The following is a 6,000-nucleotide window of genomic DNA, read 5'->3' as shown; positions in this document are numbered from 1 at the left end:
TAATTTTTGTTATGTTTTGGTAGAGAAGGCCGGGGCAGGGCGCGGGGGGAGGGGGGGGCGGGGACGTGGTCTCACCATGTTGCTCAGGCTGGTATTGAACTCCTGACCTCAAGCAATCCTCCTACCTCAGCATCTCAAATTGTTGGGATTACAGGCATGAGCCAGTGAACTCTCACAACCAGCCAACATTTATTTTTTGAATGAGTAACACATTCACATGAAGCAAACATCAAAAAGTATAAAAAGCTACTCATTGAAGTCTCCCTTTCTACCGTTCCCATCCACACACTTCCCATTGCTCCCCACAGGTAACACTCGGTTTTCTTTCATCTTTCCAAAGACTTGAAAAAAAAAAAAAAACCCGAATATATCAGCCAATGCACATTGTACGTGTTGTTCCTTGGTGTATGAGAAAAAAACATCAAATATCCAGGGATCTTTTCAGAAGCTTGCATTAAAAAGAAAATAAAATCAATCATATTTTGCCCCAGATGCTCATGATTCCCCCCACCTATCTTAGGCTAATAACCTTCACCCGGAAGTGCCCTGGGGCGGGAAAAGGTGAAGCGGAAGGGCCAACAGAAGCCGGAGCCGCGCTTCACTGAGGTAACTCGGAGCAGTCACAGCGTGTACTTGGGCTGTTTAGGAAGCAGCCCAAATCTTTTCATCCAGGGTCCCCTTATGGGCTTGCCCTGCACTTCCCTGCCTAGCCTACCCTTCCTTGCTCTGGTTGACAAGGGGCTGCTTTGGCTCGGACTGCTGGGCTGTGTCTAGAATCTTCCAAGCTCCTGACCCAGGAGAAGCAGCCACCCTCAGGCCGCCTGCTGGACCTCCGCTTGGGCGGGATTGAGGCTGCGGGTGAGTCATGAGGGGCTCGTCTGTTCATTGTGGAGAAGCGCCTTCTGGACATGTGCCTTGTGTGGTGGGGGTTTTTGTTTAAAACCTCGTGTTTGCCTTGTGAATGCAATACAGCCATGTTGGCTGTTCTTGTGAAAATTTTCAAACAACTCTGACCACTCAGAGGTGGCAACATTTGGAACTGTTATTGGTGAATCTCGACTTTTCTTTGGTGGACGTTACTTTGCGTAATATTTTAAGTGTAGTGGGAAAGTTCTAGTGCAATTGCAGAAGCGTGTAAATTCCCAAGGAAAGTTCTCTATTTTTTCTTTATTCTGTTGGTAATTTTGTTTTTCCCAAAGTGCCTTGCACGAGCAAATTTAAATGGAATTTCACTGGGAATGAAATGACTGCCCTGCTAATCCTAATAATGCCGAATTACAGATATAAATTATTTGGTTGGGGCAGTGGCTCACACCTGTAGTCCCAGCACTTTGGGAGGCCAAGGCTGGCAGATCACCTGAGGTCAGGAGGTCGAGACCAGCCTGGTCAATATGGCGAAACCCCGTCTCTACTGAAAATACGAAAATTAGCCAGGTGTGGTGGTGTGCACCTGCAATCCCAGCTGCTCGGGATGCTGAGGCAGGAGAATCGCTTGAACCTGGGTGGCCGAGGTTGCAGTGAGCTGAGATCGTGCCACTGCACTCCAGCCTGGGCGACAGCGAGACTCTGTCTCAAAAAATAAAAAAAAAATAAATTATTCATGTCATTGCTGTAATCTTCCACTTCACTTTGCTTTTGAAAGTAAGTGACAACTTTTAAGGCATTTATGGGAAACTTTATGATCACTGCACTCCTTTTAGAAAGAAAATGGGAAGATTCCACGGAGTCTTCTGCTTACGTTAATTGAGATCCTCGAATTAATGATTATTGGTTATTTTGCTTTAGTTGTGATAAATTCTTGTGGCTCTCTTTGCTTTATACCTTGAAGCAAAAACCTATACTGAAATACCCCAACCTGAGAATCAGCAAATATGCTGTGGGTGGTTTTCTCTTTAGACCTTCACTGGTGTCTTCTCTCAGCCATTTCTTGGGCCAATTTGAGTCTTTATAACTCTCTCTGGTTTCAGGGTTGCCTTGGGGTAGTTGTTAAGTCTTGGAAGATTAGATTTTCCACTTTGATGATTTATAAGGCGTGTTAATGCAGCTTGAGAAAACGTTTTTATTTCTATATGGCTTCTTTATACCCTAGTGTCAGTGAGGAAGCGAATGATGGATTTTTAGAATTCCGAGTGTCCACTAGGCGGCAGCATGTTTTTAGTTTCTTTCGCTCTGACCGTGTATCCTGTAATAACTGTACTGGTGCGGTGATAGCGTTACTCTAATAGTAACAGATACCATATGTGGAATCCTTATTACACGACAGGGGCTGAACATTATCTCATTTAATCATAAAAAAAACCCCAAACCATGTGTAGGTATTCCTAATATTCTCTTTATACTTCGTGAGAAAACCTTGGGAAAGAGATTAAATAACAATGCGAAGCTGATTACACACTCCACAAGTGGTGGAGCTAGAATCGAAACCCAGATGCGTAATTACTACTTGATGCTAACCAAACTAAAGTTACTGCAAGTTGACCAAATTGTGAAAGATGCTATAGTTAAGATGAGAAATCTAATTGTGAGTTTTTTGGAGAAGTGAGAATTGGGTACTGTTATTTATATAGTGTACCTGCTACACATAGTGTACCTAATTAGAGGTACACCATTTCCAAAAGGCAGTATTTCCTAAATTTTGTTCCAGGGAGCTCTAGTCCTGTGAGATGCTTCAATAAAAAAGGGTTTTTATGGCCAGAAATACTCGTGAATTAAGGGCTCTAAAATGTCCTGCAGTAAAGGTACTTGTTTAACCCAACTTTTTTTGAACTCACAGCATTCTTAAACTTTTCTGATTACAGCGGACATTAAGAAGTAGATTTTACAGGGCCAGGCGCGGTGGCTCAAGCCTGTAATCCCAAGCATGTGCCTGTAATCCCAGCTACTCAGGAGGCTGAGGCAGGAGAATTGCCTGAACCCAGGAGGCAGAGGTTGCAGTGAGCCGAGATCGCGCCATTGCATTCCAGCCTGGGTAACAAGAGCGAAACTCCGTCTCTAAAAAAAAAAAAAAAAAAAAAGTAGATTTTACATTCAGTACCATACCTGAAATATTATAAAATACACACGAGGCAATACTTACCTTAACCATAAGCAGTGTACACTTATGTTTTCTGTTTTATTTTTACTAGTCTAGACTTTGTTTTAAAAAAAGTTCTGGTCAAGACCCATTACATTGATTTTTTGACTCATGAATGAATCATAATCTACAGTTTTACCGCACTAGACCGTGAGGTCCTATTTTTTTTTTTGTGCTGTGCTTATTCATGGAACACACTTTGGGAAACTGTGTTAGGGCTATAGTTGAAAGAAGTCATTAATGCAATGGTAAATGTCTTTGTTGATGGATTATGTTCTTTTATCAGTCCTGGTAACAGCTGAATGAGAACAGTGGTGAGGGTGTGTGTGTGTGTGTGTGTGTGTGTGTGTGTGTTTTATAGGGTCTGGCTCTGTTGCCCAGGGTGGAGTGCACTGGCATGATCTTGGCTCACTGCAGCTTCCACCTCCTCAGCTCAAGTGATACTCCCACTTCACCTTTCTGAAGAGCTAGGACTGCAGGAGCACATCACCACAACTGGATAATTTTTGTTTTTGTTTTTTGGTAGAAATGGGATTTCACTATGTTGCTCAGGCTGGTCTTGAGCTCCTGAGTTCAAGCAATTGCACAGCCTGATGGGATTACAGGCAGGAGCCACCACACCTGGCTGAGAACAGTGTTTTTTTTTTTAAATTGGGAAGTTATTCTTTACAATCAGTTTAGGCCACTAGTGAAGGAAGAACTAGTGAATTTAGAACAATTTTGTAGATTAGCATTTTCCAAAGTATGTTCTTGGCATACATGTTCCCCAGAATATTAGCTTGCCTTATAAATTATAAAAAAAAGTGTTTCATGGTCAAGGTAAACTTGGGAAATATAGATTAAAGTTAAACAGGTTCTAACAAAGCTAATGGGACTGCTTATCTCTGAAATGGGGAGTTAGTGTATGGCATTTCCCAGATTTATTTGACTGTAGGACCTCCTGTTTTTAGAAATGTATCTAGTGGGCCTTGTTCCCCTTAGAACACACTTTGGGAAATCATGTAGATAATTAAGGTAGAAATGTTTTTGTTGTAATGTACATTTAGGTGAAAATTTTTATTGTAAATTGTTTATGTTATTATCCTAATTCATTTGCTAATGTTGACATGGCAGAGAAACACATCAGGAAGTCATTCAGCTTTCTTAATTTCCTGATGACCCATGGAAATTTTCTGTTAGTAATAAGAAAAACCTTTATGAGGTTTTCTGGCACTGATTAATTTCACGTAAAACTAAAACTTATTTTTCAGTTAAATTCAATGAGCAGTACATTTTTAGCTGTGTTGGAATCAACTTTTTAAAAGCTATTTTGGCAATTTTTGTTTCATATTTGAAAAAATTTGGAGTTTAGTTAAAAGTTATAAGTATTTTATAAATCCTTTAAGAAAAATTCTTAAAGGATTTTCCTACATCTTATATGTAAGGTGGCCCAAATTTGTGTACTTGATCCAAGGGTCTCTAGTATGTTGCCTTAGATTGGCTGAATTTATAGTGTATTTAGTAGCTTATTTCATGTTATGGTGTCATAATGATCTTTATGGAAAGAATTCTCTCAATCTCTTCACACATATCATACAGCTCATGTTTTGTTTAAGTATTTCTAAATTTCTAAAATTTATATATATAATCTTCCCTCTCTTAAAACAAGGAGAAATTTGATAAAGATTTTAATGTGAATGGAGAATGTTTTACTCATAATAGTGTAAATATTTTAAGAAACTAAAAGTGGTTTTTGTAATTTTATATAATTTATGGCAATTTAATAAAATGTTTATCAAGTATTCATTATGATCTCAAGGTTTTTTTGCCCATTTGGAGGTTAGTAAGTCTTCTTCAAACATGAAATAGGTAATGAAAAAATAACATTATTTATGGACAGCATTATAAATGGATAAAATAAAGTGCAAAATCATGTCGAATAGACAATAACAGAATGGGGCAATATATGCAATAAAGTGCTAATCATATGATCTGACAATAAGTATAGTTCAGAAAAGGAGAAATCAGTGTGAGTGGGATTTGTAAGAAAAGCTTCACAGAGGAGATGGAATTTGATCTGATTTTAAAATATGTTTAAGCAGATAATATAGGGGAAGGCATTTGGTATAATAGAGCAGAATGTGTGATGGTATTAGTTCAGCCTCCTTAATATGACATAAAACACCCCCAAAGACTGGCCTGTTTCTCAAGCCTCATCTCATCTTCTCTCAGTCTTATCTGTTAGACTTTAGTCTCCCTACGCTACTTTTAGTTCCTCATTTAAAATAATGTTTCTTCCATCTGTGACTTAACTTATGCTGTTTTTCCCTTTAAAATACCCTTATCTAATTTTTCATTTTACTAATGTCTTATTTTTTAAGTCTTAGCCCAGAAGTCACCTTCCTCAGGCAGACTGACCTTCCCAAGCCACCCTGGATTTTCTCATGCTCAATTTCCATCTTCACACATGATCACATTATATTATAATAATAATAATAATTATTATTTTTTTTTGAGACGGAGTTTTCGCTCTTGTTACCCAGGCTGGAGTGCAATGGCGCTATCTCGGCTCACCGCAACCTCCGCCTCCTGGGTTCAGGCAATTCTCCTGCCTCAGCCTCCTGAGTAGCTGGGATTACAGGCATGCGCCACCATGCCCAGCTAATTTTTGTATTTTTAGTAGAGACAGGGTTTCACCATGTTGACCAGGATGGTCTCGATCTCCTGACCTCGTGATCCACCCGCCTCGGCCTCCCAAAGTGCTGGGATTACAGGCTTGAGCCACCGCGCCCGGCCTATTTTTGTTTATCTGTATCTCTTTACTAGAGTTGCTTGAGAAGAAAGTGTCTGTATTTATTTTTTTGTTGAGACAGGGTCTTGTTCTGTCACACAGGCTGGAGTGTAGTGGCACCTTCATAGCTAGCTGTAGACTCAACCTCCCTGGCCCA

The 6,000-nt window shown here is 39.9% G+C and overlaps 1 protein-coding gene across 1 annotated transcript in view; it reads left to right on the top strand.

Moving 5' to 3' along the window:
- Window positions 1–556: 556 nt before the first annotated feature.
- CCDC73 (coiled-coil domain containing 73) overlaps window positions 557–6,000 on the top strand; it is a 165,443-nt gene continuing 159,999 nt past the window's right edge. Inside the window, exon 1 of the mRNA XM_039471253.2 lies at window positions 557–606. The gene's annotated coding sequence lies outside the window, so the exon portion shown is untranslated. The remainder of the gene's footprint in view (window positions 607–6,000) is intronic.

Source organism: Saimiri boliviensis, chromosome 6 (assembly GCF_048565385.1).
Source record: "Saimiri boliviensis isolate mSaiBol1 chromosome 6, mSaiBol1.pri, whole genome shotgun sequence".
Classification (NCBI taxonomy): Eukaryota; Metazoa; Chordata; class Mammalia; order Primates; family Cebidae; genus Saimiri; species Saimiri boliviensis.
Note: the sequence above shows the minus strand (reverse complement) of the source record. Positions and strands in the feature narration are given on the sequence as shown.